Below are 18,406 nucleotides of genomic sequence, written 5' to 3' on the forward strand. Positions count from 1 at the left end.
TCAAAGCCCCTAGGAAGGATTGTTACTGAGTTGGGATAATTATAATGTATCAAGGTAAGCGATTCGTTCAGATCTACAATGAATTCATCAGGCGAATTCAGCGGTCGGTAACAAACGCTGACGACGCAAGTAACAAAATCAGGCAGTCGCAATGCAAGCCAGATGATCTCAGCGACATTTCGCTATCATAGTAGCGTCTGCTAGCCATATACTCGGCTTTCTAAATCATCATATAAGTCACGTGCCTCAATGCTTAAAGTTGCTGATTTAGAGTTCGATTATCAGACCAAAACTATAGTGTGCCGCATTCACCTGAAGCCCGGATCAGGTATACCTTATAAATAAAATTGAGCGAGTACGAAATTGAGCAGCCCTATTGATTTATTCATCTTATTCATATTATACCAATGCATCATCCTTAAAAGCAGAATAATGTCTATTGTCTCTTGCACATCGTTCCCGCATGGCATATGTAGCCCTGATCCATAAGTTTCATTACAGCCCTCGAGGCCGCCGAAGCTTCAACATTCCGCCAGCACGAGCATATCATCGTACCGGTCATGCCGTTCAAGTCACCCCGCCACGCAGCCGGACTGCTGCATCATCCGCCTCCTTTTTTCCACGCGCAGCATCTGATTGGAATGACCTTCGCACGGCGTCGCTGCTATCACCTGTCCGACAATATTTCTTCAAAACGTTACAGGCGACCTGTCGTGGAAATAAAATGTGGTTGCTTTAGTCAAAAATTTTTTTCTGCATATTCACACGTAATGTAACACACCCTAGAGGGGTCCTTACGGCAACAAAATGAAATCAAATGAAGGAACACGCACTTGATATTAGGTACAGCCACATCTACAACTGCAACAAATGTGATAGTTATACCCTCTGTTCGCTGTTGAAATACGCAATAAAATGACAAGCAGTGCCTAAATATTCTCACTAGAACAAGGAAAAGCCTTTAGGTGCAGCATTGCTTTATTAAATCGAATTGATTTCTACAAGCGTTTGATTTTTATCCCATATTGACAGTCATCGTCTATGGTTTTGGCGTTATTTTGTTGTGCCCTTCAAGTATTTAAAAAAACGGTACGACAAACAAATAAATTTAAGCCCACAGAGCGTTCGTTATTCACAAGTTTGTGTGTCTCTTCGTCTTATTCTATTGTCCATGTTAGCAGTACAATGACTTTCTAAAAACTCCTCCTGAGGTGTACTAAATACTAAAAAAAAGATTGTTTCAAGCCACGGTAACATTTCTTTCCTGAAAGCACCTCCTTTACAAGGATTCGGAATTCTTCAGTGTTTCGTTAGGCAATTCCATGGACGCAGAGAATGTAAGCGTAAGAAAGAATCCCAACACAATATTTATCTTTGAGTTGGAAAATGCGTCCCCGCATCATGAACGTCGGAATGCGAAATGCGACAGACCTACTGCTCGCCTTTAGGCATCAGTTGAGCGCTTTTATTGCGTGCACTGTGTTTCACGTGATTACTTTGTGGCTCCGTTTCGTACTGTATGATAACGTTAACTGTGCTTTCTTTTTCCTGGCAAAGTAAATACGAATTAGAAGGACATTCTTCCAACAAGCAGCGGAAAACGCGAAAATATGCGGCTCGCAAACTAGGATGAGCGGGGATAGCAAGCACGTCGTTGTGGGAAAGTCCACAGTTCTAGGAATGATACGACTCACTGCATTCCGAAGCAATGGAACGCATAATTGGCCTGCTTTGAAAAGCCCATTGTGGGAAATGCCGATTGCTGCCAAGCGTTGCTAAAGCCACGATGCGTCGCGCATATTATTACTCAACTCACAGCTGTTTCCCTATTGCACCCAAGCGCACGTTTTGCCCGTTCGCATCAGTACTGCCTGGTTTCGAAAGTGAAGACACCCTTTTGGGTAGCAAGGCACCCATGTTTGAAGTCAGCCCTACAATGGCGTTTTTGTTCACGTATTCCTACGTTACCGAATATGGCACAGGCATTAAAATAGGTTATTTTTATGCCTGTATGTCGGAATTCCTCTAAAGGATCTAGTAAACTGTATCAGGTAGCTTCCTGCCTGCCAGGGTGGCATGGCCGATTCAGGCACTCAGCATTTAGTCGTGTCTCCCAAGGCAATTTTGTGCCGCATTTGCCTTGAATAAGCCAAAGAAAGAAAAAAAAAGAAGGAAGAAAGAAAGAGAGAAAGTAGGAGAGAAACAGAGAAAAAAAAAGAAAGGAAGAAAGGAAGAGAGCAATAAAGAAAGAAAAAAAGAAAGAAAGAAAGAGAAAGAGAGAAAGAATGAAAGAGTATGCGAATAATCGACATTTCGAATACGGATGAATAGTATTTCCTTTCGTTTCGCATTAGGTTCGAGCATTCACTGTTCGAAGGTGTCAAACGTTCGCTTTTATCCGAAAATAAGCAATGAAAACTCTTATTGGTCCAGAGGAGAGGAAGCAGATGCCGTAGGGGCTATTTCAAATGACTGCGCTATTCCGCAGGGGCATTTATCCTGTTAAAACGCGTGTAATAGCTAACTTCTGATCAATAGTTTCATTCAGTCATTATGCTTGAGTCGCCTTTACGCTGCTTACCATTCTTTCATTTAGGCGGAACGATTTCCACTTTTAATATTCTCGACAGCTATACGCCACTTCAGAATGAAGTGGGGTGCCGTATTACATTGCGCAGTTAAGGAGGGCGGTAGTTTAAGCTCATATGGTGGCTTGCAGTTCTAGTGCGCCTCATTGTTGATCTTGTCAGGCAGTTCTTGTTAAAATTACCTTAGTTGATCTTTTTTTTTACCGCCCTCTCAGTTGTAGATTGGGCTCCCTTTTGTCCGCTGACACTTTGTACTTGACTTGGTCTTCTCCTTTTTTCCGACACCCCTAGAAATTAGTTATCTCCCAATTTATTGTCTTTTTCGGAGAAATATACTTCATGGTCAGTTCATCCTACACTTCCAACTTCATCACGCACATCCTGCCAGCTTCTGAGTTAGGTTTTATTGACTTTTGTAGTCGGCCACGCCGTCTTTTCAAGCACATGCGTCGCCTCATCCTATCAACCTTTCGGGAACAACAGTCCTTCTGGCGAAATTGTTTCAGTATCAGCCTTTGTGGTGGGCTATCAGCTGTGTACATATATTCCTGCATATATATAATGATGTCCCTTGACTGCTGGTTTTGTTACAGGTGCCCGTAGATAATGTTTTTCTTTTCTAGTTTACATTGCAATATTCGTATGGCATTGTCCGCATTTTCTGTGTATACTGTGTTATTCCTCCGTATCTGCACAACCTGCCAATACCTAACACTCAAGGCTGTACCAGCTCTAGGAACACTCCCACCACACCATCGCGCAAACTGGCAAACAACATTACATAATGCCTCACTTTCACTTTTGAATATCCTCAAAGAACACTGCGAAGAGCAAATCGAAACTTTTAACCACAGACTTAGGAACATAACCCTGACACCAGATGAGAAGAGAGATTTAGAACATTACGGCGAAAAACAATCTAGAAAATTGGTTCAAAAACAAACGAAAAAAGCAAATTTTAATCAAAAAACAACCTTCCAGCCAAACAGCCACCACACCCAGACAAGAGGGACCTCGAGCTTAGAAGGACCAGACAGTAAGGAAATTTCCACAGAACTAAACCACTCCAATGTTATAGACATTTCTAAAAGATTAAGTCAAAAAGAAATAGCCGTACTCAGCAAGGGCTTAAACTTTTGCCCCACGAACAACACAATAAATGAATTCGAGCTTCACAAGGACCTCTCAGAATTCTCCCGACGAATGCGTATCCGACACTTTTTTGCAGACACACCAGACACCGGGACGACACCACTTAGAGCCCAATCCACTTGGACTCCCGAACCAGAACAAGCCATAGAACTTGACATATACCTTAAAACTATCACTAAAGAAATTATAAGCCAATCCAAGACATCTAAGCGACCTAAAAACATAACTGCGTCGGAGAGTCACATCATTTCAAATCTGAGCTGCCGGAATGACATTGTTATTAAGGAAGCAGATAAGGGTGGAAGTATAGTTATTTGGCCAATAGAAAAATACAAGCACGAGGCTTACAGACAACTAAACAACCCAGAACATTACCGCAAACTAGATAACGATCCGACATTGTCCTATACAGGGACAATTACCAACAGGCTGAAATCACTTTTGGCTGATGAATTGATAACACCATCAGAATACAAATTTCTTAAACCAAGCAACAAAACTGCCGGACGTTTTTACCTCCTTCCGAAAATTCATAAAATTCCATCCGCTGAACTATACACTGCTATTATCCCAGGCCGTCCGATAGTATCAAACAACAACACCCCGACAGAGAGCATCTCCACATTCCTTAACCACTACCTTGGTAACTTGCCGAAAACACTTCCGTCATTTGTACAAGATACGCCCCACCTGCTGAGAATTATAGAAGACATTAATACTAAAGGCACACTACCCCACAACACAATTCTCGCAACACTAGACGTCACGGCGCTGTACACCAACATTCCAATCCCTGATGGTTTATCTTCGATAAAACAAACGCTGTCTAATCACAGTGCACAACACTCTACTGAAGTTTACCTGTCTCTCCTTGAATTAGTTCTCACACATTACTTCGAATTTGAAGAGAGTTACTACCTACAGATACACGGTACAAGCATGGGTACGCCTTTTGCACCAACCTACGCGAACATATTTATGGGGATTCTAGAAACAGATTTCCTATCGCGCTGCACTACGAAGCCCCACACATACCTACGATACATAGACAACATACTCATAATCTGGGGACATGGCCAAGACAGTCTAGATAAACATGAATCCTTTCTAAATTCTGTCCACCCAACAATAAAATTCACATCAGAATCCTCAACTGAGCGCATAAACTTTCTGGACACAACAATATACATTGACAATGGTGAACTAAAGACAACGCTGTATAGGAAACCTTTCGACAAACCACAGTACCTAGAATATACCAGCCACCATCCCAGACATTGCAAACAAGGCATCTTTAAAGGCCAAGCCACACGACTACGTCGCATTTGCGTTGAAAACCAAGACTACTAATAGATAGACTAATAGACTAATAGACTAATAGATAGACTCTATCACCTTAAAGAAACGCTATCAAACAGGAACCACCCAAACAGTGACCTTCAAACAGCCCACATCGCTGCAACCAAACTTGATCGAGCCGAGGTCCTCAAGCCCCGCCCGAAGATCACAAGAACAACAACGCCTCTTCTTACTACTAAATTCTCAAACGCACTCCCAAACGTGAATAACATCCTAAGTAAATACTACCCGATTCTCACCAGCAACCAGAAACTTAAGAAGATTTTTCCCGACCCTCCCAGAGTGGCCTACAGACGCAACACTAATTTTAAAGATGTTCTTGTGCACGCCAAACTACAGAAAAAGAAGAAGTTGGGAACCAATCCCTGTGGTCGCCCCAGGTGCTCTACATGCAAACACATTCAATCCACTACTACAGTAAAAAGTACAGCGTCGAATTACACACACAAGGTAACTTCGGCTTTCACCTGCACATCAAGCAATGTAGTCTACTGTCTAGAATGCGCCGCTTGTAGCAAACAATACATAGGTGAGACCGGACAACAAATCAATACAAGACTCAATGGTCACCGCGCGGACACAAAACACAATTTACCCAAAGCAGTAGTCAGCCACTTTAATGAACATGGACACATGTTTGACAAAGCAAGGCTCTATATACTACAAACAAATTTCCGTTCCCCTCGCGAAAGGAAGTACACGGAATCATACCTCATACACAAGTTTAATTGCCTACACCCGACAGGAATTAATTTGGCACGCGGCAACTTAGAATCTTTAAAAGCTGTAACTTAAATCTGAAACTCTCATATCACCAACCAATACACAAAACACATTAGGCCACCAGCCAACTTCAATTCTTAACCTCACCTACTCTTTCATTTCGGAGGAAAAGGAAAGGGAAGGGAAAAAATTTCCTGCCTACTACTCAATTTAATGTACTCTTTCAGGATTTTACGTCTATACCAACTGTACGATCCCCTTCTTCCATGTACACTTGCCCGCGCCCGCTTCTGCACGCGTCACCCTCCTGTTTGCTATACCGATTTCGCCCCCCCCCCTTCCCCCTGCCCCCCCTTTTTTAGTCCTTTTTTTTTGAAACCCCCTCGACAACACATTCCGAAGTCAATATGCCTTTTTCGCCTTCTGGATGCCGCCGTAACGACACCTACGTTAAGCGCGTGGGGCAGTGCCCCTTGAAAGACCATGCCGCTGCCTTTCAGTCACCCCACACATTGCACCGCAGACTCCTCGTCGCCACCTTAACTATTTCAAAATTACTCGACCTATTGCTTGACCGGCCGTTCTAATGCCTCAAAAACATGCCGCCAACGTCTCCCCCTGAACACCTCCTAACCTTTCGCATCCCCAACACGCTCCCAAGCCCCCGTATTTCTTAAAGATTTCATTTTTCTCTTTCTTTTTCTTTAACACCCCCCTTTTGTTGTGTCTTGGTACGGCCCTGGCTCCCCCCTCCTTCTTTTCCCCCTTTTTCCCCTTTTTTTCTGCTTCTATTTCTTTTCTTTCCTCCCCGCGTGCCCACTCTCACGCTCTTGTCCCTTCGTCTTGAGAATGAGGCTCACAGACGTCGAACGACAGCGCCTGTTCCCTCTTGTAATCTCTCTCTTTAAAACCAGCCGCCAGCGACAACACCCGCACGTGACGTCACTGCACTAACCCTTTAAAACTAACACGCCGAGGATGACGAGGCCGCCTTTGACGAAGATAGGTCCACCTATCGAAACGTTGGCCAGCCTGTCTGAGGTACTTCAACCCTGTTTAAAAAATTTTTATGCCAATTAGCTAGAATTTCGTATTGTTATGTGTAGTTTGGCGTCCTCTATAAAGGCGAGGGCCTGACGGAACACCGTCTGGTCGGGGAAGCTGATTGTCCATAAAAAACCCGGCATGGACCAAGGTATATTCAAATAACACACGTTCAAATTATTTCTACAAGACGTTTAAATATATTCGAATAAGAGCCTTGTTCACAAGGGATGCAAACGGTGAATTCACTCGTTTGAGTAATTGTTATCGCTTGCCGCAGGCATCGCGTCTACAAGGATGGGGAGGGGGGAGGGCGGTAGTCGCGGGGGTGGCTGAGTGCCAGTATGCTTATTAAGAATGTGCGCAATGTTTTCAGTGAAAAGATTCCAAGTGCAAACGTGGGACCAGTTTTCTTTCGGTAACGATGATGCATGCATCGCCCCAATTGATCACCGGCCCAATAAGCGCAGCCAATGCCTCCTTTACTAAATGGCCGCCATTGTAGCGGCGGTTCACATAGTTCAGCATAAATTCTGTGAGGCGGTGCTCGTTGCCTTTTCCACTTCCGGCGGATGCGGCATCGGCGGCCGAATGCTTCCACCGGTGCGTTATTATTATTATTATTATTATTATTATTATTATTATTATTATTATTATTATTATTATTGTACCCTCAAGGTACGATTGTGCATTGCAGAGGGGACGGGCAAGGTAAATACTGAGGCAAATCACAATATAAGGAAGGCAGGCAACAAAATGGGAAAACCATTGTGCACAAAATAATAAGAATGGTAAACATAAACTTGTAAGCGTGGCAAAAATACATGGCGTAACAAAAAAAAGAAAGGAAAGAAAGAAAAGAACACACCATATAAAAATACAAGCCACAGCTTAAATTTATGGCATAAGAGCAGTTATTATACAGAACAAGCAAACGCAACATTATTTTTTACATGAAACATTGAAGTGCGGTTTTAACGTTATTGTTGTCAGTTATGCTTGTAAGTAATGCGGGTAAGTTATTCCAATCTTTGCTCGTTTGGGGGAGAAGTGAATATGAAAAGCCGATGGTGTTGCAGTGCCGAATGTTTAGCTTTTGGCGGTGGTCAATGCGAGATGAAATGTATTGTGGCGGTTGAACAAAGATAGAACGTAAATATGCGTTGTGGTAGTATATTTTATGGGAAAGACATACGCGAGATAGTTTTCTACGCATTTTCTATATGCGCGGGCGTCTGTTATTTAGCGTTATCACAGGCCTCCGAGACGGTGTGAGATGCCATGGTAATTTCAGGGGCCGTAGCACGTGATCGAAGTAGCAGGCGTTCGCCATGAGAGGCGCTCGTTGTCTTTTCGGGGAGACGTGAAAAGGGAGAGGGCACGGAGATGTGCCGCTTATATGTCGTACTTGCGCACAACCTTAGAGAGCGCTTGAAGCCCGGAGCACTTGGCATCGACGCCCGCTTTGCGGTAGAGCGGGTTCTCAGTTGCGGCTGGTGCGTCCGCAGTCGTGAGAGCTCGTGAATGGCTAAGGGCATCCGCCCGCAGCAAGTTCCCATAGAAGGGTTTCGACGTCCCCCCGTGCGTCTTCTTGCATGAAGCAAATTCGCAGCGCTGGTCGTACAAGTTTCAAGGCGACCGAAGGTTTACGGCGAGAAGGATCCACAGATTCAAAGTTCAGAAAGTGGCCAGGATGCGTATTTTGTTCTGTAAATATTCAATGTTAAGTGGTTACCGTCTCGTTTTACAAGAACATCATGGAACGGAGAGCAGAGGTTCGATTCATCTTCCTCTGCAACCTGGTCTTCTTTTCTTTCTTTCTTTCTTGCTCTTACTTTCGTTCATTCTTCCATTCATTCCTTCGATTCATCTGTCACATGCATCCATCGCGCCTTTGCTTGCTTAGGGCGTTATGATGCTTTCGTGATGTTGATATTTTCTTTGTGTTCTTCCTTTTTCGAGGGTATTCATTCATATTTATGCATTGTACCTTTGCTTGCTTACGGGGGTATGAACCATTCCAGATGATGATATATTTAGCGGGTATGAGCAAGACATGAACCAGAGAAAAGCGGCCGAAGAAGTAGAATAACGGTTGACTTAATGAAAGATGGAGGAGATATCCTGCTTGAAAATATTGCGGCGCTTTATGCAATACATCTCCCGACTTGAATGGTTCTACACAACTGGAAGAGTGTCATTATACTAATCCCAAAAAAGGTAAATGGTAAAGAAGTCAAAATTAAAGGCCCATTAGCTTAGTTCCAGTATTGTATAAAATATTCACCAAGATAATTTCAAAAGGAATAAGGGCAACACTTGACTTCAGTCAACCAAGAGAACAGGCAGGCTTCAGGAACGAATACGCTACAATAAGTCATATGAATGCCATCAATGAGGTAATCAAGAAATCTGCAGAGTACAATCAACCTCTCTATATGGCGGTCATGGATCACGAAAATTCATTTGATTTCGCAGATTTGCCAGCAGTCATAGAGGCATTACTTAAAGAAGGAGTACAGGAGGCTTACATTAATATATTGGAAAATATCTATAGATTCCACAGCTACCTTGATTCTCCACAAGAAAAGTTCAAAGATGCCTATAAAGAAAGGGTCAAGCAAGGAGGCAGGATCTCTCCAATGCTATTTACTGCATGCTTGGAAGAAGTATTCTAGATATTAAGCTGGGAAGGCTGCTTAGGACTGAGGATGAACGGCTAATATCCCAGCAACCTTCGGTCTGCAGACAACATTGCCCTCTTCAGCAACCTTGGAGCTAAATAGCAACAAATGATTGAGGACTTTAACAGAGAAAGTGTAAGAGTGTGGTTGAACGTTAATATGCAGACGACAAAGATAATGCCCAATAACCTGGCAAGAGAACAAAAGTACAGGATCGCTAGTCAGCCTCTAGAGTCTCTGAAGCGGTGCGTTTATCTAGGTCGATTATTCACAGGGGATCCTGATGACGAGAAGTAAATTTATAGAGTAAGAAAAATGAGATGGAATACATACGTCAGGCATTGCCAGATCCTGACTGGGAGCTTGCCACGATCATTGAAAAAAGATGGCTGTGGCTTAGCTAATGTTAAGCCCAGGATGTGAAGCATACTAGCCTTTATTTTAACGCGACAGCGTTAAGGAGCTGGTGTCGCAGAAAAGCCGGTGTCGTCGGCGTCGGCTCAGGCGTGCGGCGCTTGCTCAGGCGCACATTTCGTTGTCGCGCCGAACGCTGCGTTGCTCGACGCTCACCGCGTCCGATGCGGGGCGCGTAGTCGCTGCGCCGTAGCAAAGCCACCTAGAAACAGTCTCTGTAGCACGCCGCAACCTTCGCTTCTCATTCCATCGAGCAGCTCTGTCTCCAGGAGGCATCTCACCTCATGAGTGTCTAGCAGAGGCAAGCGCAGCTGCTTATATACCGCCGCGACGCCGCGAACGACGGCGTGAATTGGAGCCCCGTTTCTCCTCTGTCGTGACGTCACGGTGTCACGTGGTCAGCCTTGAAGGCGACGCCGCGAGCGACGGCGCGAGTTGGAGCCCCCTTTCTCCTCTGTCGTGACGTCACGGTGTCACGTGGTATTGAAGGCAACACCACCGCGCCTGAGGAGCTGGGTTGAGCTCTAGTAATATGCTTCGCATAAAAAATGAGGCGTACAGTCACTGCGTTTCACTGGTGCTAACATATGGGGAAGAAACATGGAGGTTGACAAAGAAGCTCGAGACCAAGTTAAGGACCGCGCATAGAGCGATGGGGCGAAAGATCTTAGGCTTAACACTAGGAGACAGCAAGTAAGCGGTGTGCATCGCAGAGCAAAGGGGGACAGCGGATATTCTAATTGACATTAGGAGAAAAAATCGACCTGGGCAGGCCATGTAATGCATTAGATGGATTACTGATGAACCAGTAGAATGGCAGAATGGGGGCCAAGAGGTGGGAAGTGCAGTCGAGGACGGCAGAAAACTAGGTGGGGTGATGAAGTGAGGGAATTTGCAGGCGCAAGTTGGAGCCAGTTGGCTGAGGACAGGGATAATTGAAGATAGTAGGTAGATGCCTTCTTGCTGCACTGTACATAAAAATAGCCTGATGATGATGAGGCGGAGGAGGAGGATAAACACCTGAAGAAGAGCTTAAAGATCGCATACGTTGATGAAGTTGCAGCCATCAACAATTTATTTGTCGGCTCTAATTTTACTGAAGCTACAACGACGGTGCGGCTTCCCGAACCAACTATCAATCCGAGTCTTTCCAGGAAAGCATGTGCAGCTCAAGGGTCTCCTCGAGAAATTCAGGGACTGCTTTGTCGTCGTCATCAAGGATACGGCAATCACCCGTTGATAAGCGTCGTATAATAGCCGAGGAATCCATCCGACCACACCGTCAAAGACGGTATCGAGTTTCGACAAGAGAACGAGAGGCCACAACGCAACAAGTCGACGAAATGCTGTGCATCGAAATCATCGAGCCATCCAGCAGCCCGTGGGCACCTGCTGTTGTCATGGTCGAAAAGAAATCAACGATGATTACGATACTCCACTGCGGATGCTCTACTTGACATGCCGCGCCGTCCCTTTAAAGAATACTGTCTGCGTGAGCCACGCGTTCCCGTGTTCACGCTTTCTTTCTTCAAATTACTCTATATGGCTCCTGCAGGGAGCGGGGACCATATACAGTAACTCTATTCTTTCTGATCAATGAGCGACGCGACCGGCAGAAATGCTTGGCCTGTCGCTGCTGCTAAACGAGCTACGCGTGCCGAGGCTCAGCGCCGCCACCGAGAGCACTTTGTTTTTAAGTACCAAATTCTTTCCCATGATATATAGATAATTCAAAACAAATAAACGGATGCGCTCGAAATAAGCATTACGGAGTACCGCAATCGTGCGTGACATTTTTTGCGTCGATTACCATCGCTTCAACGAAGTCACGAAGAACGGCGTTCACCTCTTCCACGCTTAGACGACGGACTGGGCGGGCTCTGCAATGTGAAATACTTTCAGCCGGTAGACCCCAAGACTAGTTACTGGCAAATAGCCGAGTTACGAATAGCCGAGCGGCTGGCTCATCTAACTAAATGTGATGTCGAGTTCAAGTGGGAAGCGCCGCAGGTGAACGCATTTCAAGAACTCAAACGAGGCATACAGTCACATCGGTACTTGCGCACTTTGACGAGGACGCCAATGCAGGAATCCACACCTACGACAGTAGTCTCGAGACAAGGCGGACTTGAACATATGATAGCTTACGCTAGCCGGTCGCTGTCCCTAGCAATTTGCGTCCAAAAAGGAATTCCTCGCCATCATTTGGGAGACATCGAAATTCCGCGCTTAGCTATGTGGCAGGCCCTTCAAAGTCATAAGCGACCATAACGCATCGTATTGGCTAGCGAGCTTAAAGAAGCATCAGGATGCCTGGCGAGTTCGAGCCTCTGACTACCAGAATATGGCATCATCGTAATTAACAAGTCCGGACGAAGAGACTGTGATGTCTGTCTCGCGGTCCTGTAAGCTCGCCGCCCCAACATGACCAAGACAAGAACGTCTTTTAAGCAACAGTAAGCGCACTCGACCTGCTGAGCTACAGTGAGCAGACTCGGAGCTAAGAATCTGTAAGCTGTGAACTTACAAGGTAGGACCAACATTGTCCCGAGTTTATTTAGGCACGGATTGTCTTCGTCGTTTTGCGAAGCGATGTTCTGGTGAAGGAGTTTTCACCAGCGTACGCAAGCTACATTCTCGTCGTGCCCACAGGACCACTGTCAGAAGTCGTGTACGCCTTGTACAATGATAGGATATCGCGGCACCTCGGGCTTTCCCGCAGGCTCGTAAGAATACACGAGAAGTACTATTGTCCGCGCCTGAACACCGACGTCCCCTGTTACGTGAACATATGCCAAGATTGCCAGCGACAACGCCGGCAGGATTGCTACAGCTGATTGAGCTTCCTTGCCGACGTTTTGAGCAAAACAGGACGGATTTGTTTGGGCCCCTTTCTATGTCAACATCTGAAAATAAGTGGATCGTCGTGGCCAGCGACTATGCCAAAATGAAAGCCCTGCTCTAGGGTAGTGCAGTAGGAGTAGCAAAAGTTTTTTTCGAGAACAACCTGCTGCGACACGATGTGCTAGAAGTCCTTATTAGCAACAGAGGAATGGCTTTTACGGCTGAGCTTACTCAAGCCAATTTACGGTATAGCCAGACAAGTCACCGGAGGACCACTACCTACCACCCACAGACGAACGACCTAACGGAACGTCTGAACAAGGCGCTCGCCGACATGCTAACAATGTACGTACGTCAACGTCAAACACAAGTATTGGGATTTTGTATGTCACCTTCGCTTCCAACAGGGCAATGCAAGAAACAGCACAGATCACGCCATTCAAGCTGGGTTAAGCGACATAACTCAGCAAGACTCTCAGCGACAAGTAATGCTCTCGCCTTTGGAATTCATAAGAATTTCTTAGGTGTCCCGCACATTTTTTTCATATATTTTCACGTGGTAGTGACCGTGAAGAACAGAGTAGCAAAACTGTTAGTAACGAAATTTACTTTTATTGGACAAACTTGTGCTCGCAAAAGGGAGTTACACTCAACCGATAACGATAGCGGCGAACGCAGTCAGTGATCGCCAGAATCTGGTCAGCGGGTCAAGCATGTCAGCTTTCATACACGACTCGCCGAAGGCTCTAGTATAATCACTACTGACCGCGTGGCTTCAAAAAAAAAACAGTACCAATTCGTGTCGAGCACGCAGTCTGATAATGCATTCTTTGACGAGAACATATGCAGCAGATCGGATGAACTATAACGTTCACGTAAGTTCCAAATCATGCAGGTGCATGTAACACTGAGCGATAACGTTTAACATTTGCTAGCCAGTGAAAAGCGATCACCTGAGAAATATAAACAAGTACACGTGCCAATATATAGAGAGCCGAGTCTCATCGATTGGCAGCCGCGCAGCAAGATAGCGCAGCATGTACAAGTGAAAGCTAAAGAGAGATGTTTAAGTCGATACTGCATTTCACAAATTAACAATTTTTTTTTTACTAACGAAAGGAGAGAAATACAGCTCTTCGTCCACTTAACACCACGGACCACCATTCAAGTCGCGTTCAGTTTTCACTCCCGAACACACGCGAGTGGCCCGCGTCATACTGCTTGCTTTATCGCTCAAATCAGTAATTCTTTTACTGCTCTCAGGAAGGCTGTTTTAATTATAAGGCAATGCAGACCAATCATAAAAAAGCTTAAGAAAGGGTAGTGCAACATAAACTGAATTTCATTGCACTGGAATTGCAATTTCGGTCACAGACGAGCGAATTTGTAGTCGCGCGCAAGAAGAAAATTGTAGAGCAACATGAAAAACTCCCGATACAACTTTCCGTTTCTCAATACGCACTACATGAAAGTGTTCTTCGGAGCGTGAAAGAAGCCCGTAAATACACGCAAAGTTGCCGCGTGAGGCACTTTGTTGTGACCTGTGCGCTGCATAAACGTTGCAACCTGTGTCGTGCATAAGCAAATATTGCATAGGGATTCGTGTTGCATCAGACGAAAATACAGAAAATTGTACGCATTGCAATTAGTTTAATATGATTTATTTGACAGTCGCGTGAAAGATCCGCCTTACGTCAAATCCAGCAAGTGCAATAGGATCTGCATCATATTTTTTTACGATACTGTTGGCTATCTTGACTTGGTGGGTACGTTTAGCCCACTGAAACACAGTTAGCTAAGTTACTGTGGTACCTATCGTCATATCGCGGTAGTATATATTGTAATATATCGAAAAACACGGACATAATTGCAAGTGTAACAATCTAAATGATACGCAAACCCATGCGCATAATGAGATGTACACGAATGACAAATACATGTACAGACAGAATCGTACTTCGACAGGTTGGCCGCCATCTATTGCACAAAAAAAAAGCAGGCCTACATTTCAACGACGTCACGCATGGCCATGCGCCTTACCGGATTCAGAAACTTTAGGTGAAGCATACCTGGAACGTATCAGCTAGCTCGAGGTGTCACCTATGAAGGCTAAGCACAGGTAGCGTGCAAGTTTCACTGCGCTGACACGACGCCTTTGATGCAGCCGAATTCTGATAACTGCACATAGGATGCTGGTAGTTATATGGGCTTCTTGATATGTAATCTTGTAATTTGCTGTAGCGCAGTCAGAAGGACATGGACATAGCTAAAAGGCACATTTCACAACATGGTGAACGATCGCTGTGAAGAACTGCGAACGTCTGTCATGTTTCCTCGCAGTGAACTTCACGAACCTCCGTTGCGTACACCAAAATAACTTCAAACTTCAAAGTGCCTTTAATTATGAAACACACGTATGATTTTTTCCTATGAAATCCAGGTCCGCAATGTCACAATGGGCAGGTGTTTTTTTTTTCTAAGTACATCTGAGAAGTCACGGTGCGTACACCAAAAACTCCGGAAGCAAGCAACCTTGGACGTCGCACCAGCCGCCTCGCGGAAATCGCAGTCATGTGAAATGAGCCCTCAAAAAATTACATTGCAATGTGTGTCACTGCACCGATCTTTTTGCATGCAGGCGCAGAATATGAAACCGCCATAAGGTGCCGTAGTTCTGCATACGTTTAAAACTATTCCCGGCCATGTAACTAGTATATACGCGCTTATACAACGATGCATATTCTGAGAACAAACAAAAACTGCGCAAAAAAGAACAAGCCCCTCACCGTACGCTACTGGGATGTATATTGACCTTTCTGAGTAGTGAATGCTGCGTACATGTAGTTTTGCGGACAGGGTGTACTGGGGATAGAACACACTTGGTCGATAACACGCGTAAACGTAACTGTTTCGATGGTAACTGGTGCCATCCGTAACCGCTGGCTAAGGACTCGCTTTTCTAACGAAACGTGCAATGAATGTCTGTCTTCAACAAGTTACATGGAGTGATAATTTTTAAGTTTTTCTATAATTTCTAAAAATCGTGTGTCGTCTACAACATAATTCTGATCCGTGAGCTCGATTATCCAGAGCGGCGGGCACTACTCTTACGAGAAATCGAAACACATATTCGCTTAATTAACGATATTCGGTAACTCCTAATTTCTTAACGGCACACATTGCAACTCAGGAAGTTTAGCAGCCGACTTTTCAAGGCTCGATTACTAAAAAAGTCCGCAAAACACAAGGATGATCTCCACGAATACACCGTAGATAAAGGACACTAGAATTGGTCTTTAGAATAGCTGAAGTGAGCAAAACACATGCGGCAAAAATCTGAACAGTTGCAGTCAGTTGTTAATATCACAAATAAAGGCACTCGCCAACCGGTCTTTATTTTTTTTTTCTGAGCGCCGGGGTCATATCTTTCACTGCTACCGCATGGTTCCTCGTTTTGATACCCAGTCAAAAATCTGGTTCTTCTGTTTATTTATTTAGTTTTTATTTATTTATTTTGCTTGAGGCAGTTTGTCTGATGTGGTGAATGCATTTTCGCCACTGTCATCTGACTAGGAAAGATGACACGAGATAGTGCTTCATCGCTGCTCCCGCACCACTGCACACATCTGACCATCGGGTCATGCGTTTAAGTTAGGTCCTTGCGCCGTTCTTATATGCGCTACACAGCAAATGTAAAAACAACACACTAAATGTACTTATGCGTATGACCCGACGGCGCATTATACCTGCATGTGGAATAGCGTTGAGGATGTTTTGCTCGCTGTCAACGCCCATTCTCCGATCCGAGTGGGGAAAGTATTTTCTCCACCACAGCGTCACTATAAAAAAAGCACAAACTGAGATAAAAAAAACGAGAGAAAAAAAGTACGCTGTGGCGAGGATTCGAAACCTAGACCGCAGCGCGGAATGCAGAAACGTTGCTTTATCCACATCACTGACGCCTGCCAAATGAATTTTCCACTTGTTATATTAACCGTGGCGTGAAAAATTATGAAGGGTAGCTTCCGTATTATATTTGCTGATTTCGGTGTTTAGACGGCAAATTAGTGTGAGCTTTACGTACGTTATACTCTAACTTCTTACTCTATAAGATTTATAACACCTACAGCCGTTTATAAGTGCCCCTTTTGTTATAGAATTGTGAGCCCTCCACCAGGCTATCGCGGATTGCCGTTGAAATGCGCTTCGGCACGTACGCTTCTCTCTTGTTTGTGCAGGTTCCTAGCTAGCACACATGAGAGGGGGAAGGTATGCGTGTATAATAAGCAGATCTGTATGTATTTTAACCAGTGTATTCTAAAGACAATGCGAAGGTTCGCGGAATGCGATTGCGGTAAGCATTCTGCCGGCGCATGCGCCATTGAACCGTATATTTAGGGCAACAAAGGGGATTGTTCCTGTGCACATCTGACTTAGCTTTAGACACTTCGATGAAGTTGTCGATCACGGGACCGCTTACCAGATTTCACTAAACCACCCCTTTTTTTTATGGAGCACATATATCAGAGCATCAGTGAAATTGCTGAATAATGAAAACCACTGCAAGGAAAACACCGCACAGGAGAAAAAAAGAAAGCGAACCACTGGTCTCGCAAACAGCTTTTTAATGATAAAACGTATATATTTGTACAAGCAATCTGTGGTAACCAAATACGTGGGAAGAATCAGATATCGAAAACGCAAAAACATCTGTATGGGCAGACAAGCAAACGAGAAGAGGAGAATCATAATACTGGATAATTATGAACAACAGAATCAAAACCGATCCATTGTCGAGCTATCAGTTTCATTGTCACGCAATGATAATACTGGTTGCTAATGCATTTATTTTCACGTCGTTTTATGTTGTACACATCCATTACTTCACGTCAATCTTCACCTATGGTTTTTGACAAATGCTTCCTATACTGAAATATAATTTCATATATATGAAAATTGAACGAGAATGCGTAGGTAGAGTGCTGAATTGCGCGTTTGCAACTGCGAAACATCGTTATACAATAGAAAGAATTTCTCAAAAAGTATAAGTGGAGAGGCCCATGAATAGAAGTCTGCAGTAGAAGAAGACCTGGAGATATATGCACTAACGTGACATTATTACCGTTTCTTGACATCGACTTGACATCGACATCGACATCGACATCGAATCTTATACATCGACAAAGGACCTGAGTGGCTTGAGAAATTCTGTTCCTTCAGTCTTGAATGGCGATCGCGTTCGCTGATGTTTGCTTCTTATATATTTACATGGCACAACAGAAAAAGAGGACGCATGAAATTTCATACCGTGATTGCGACCAGCATGCGGTCTTTCTCAGAGTATCTATTCTGTGACGGATGTCGGGTCCCGGCAGAAATGTCCGTACGAAATGTTCCTGCGTGCTGTTCTCCTGTTTTTTTCTTCTATAAAAAAAGTTGAATTGCTGGTTGAAGAGTGTGTTGTGTCCTTCCTTTGGTCAAGCGGTGTTTTTCTTGAACTGATTTCCGTACTGCGACCAAGCAAGCTTGCGCATGTCCCGACTCTTCTAAAATTGCTGAGCTTTTCTATATTAAGAACACGCGCATTCTTGTACTGGC

At 44.5% G+C, this 18,406-nt stretch overlaps 1 long non-coding RNA gene across 3 annotated transcripts in view; it reads right to left on the minus strand.

Moving 5' to 3' along the window:
* Positions 1–363: 363 nt before the first annotated feature.
* LOC135914596 (uncharacterized) overlaps positions 364–18,406 on the minus strand; it is a 179,191-nt gene continuing 161,148 nt past the window's right edge. For all 3 annotated transcript variants that reach the window (XR_011508765.1, XR_010568348.2, XR_010568349.2), the window contains one exon: positions 364–708. This is a non-coding gene — a long non-coding RNA (uncharacterized lncRNA). The remainder of the gene's footprint in view (positions 709–18,406) is intronic.

Source organism: Dermacentor albipictus, chromosome 9 (assembly GCF_038994185.2).
Source record: "Dermacentor albipictus isolate Rhodes 1998 colony chromosome 9, USDA_Dalb.pri_finalv2, whole genome shotgun sequence".
Lineage (NCBI taxonomy): Eukaryota > Metazoa > Arthropoda > Arachnida > Ixodida > Ixodidae > Dermacentor > Dermacentor albipictus.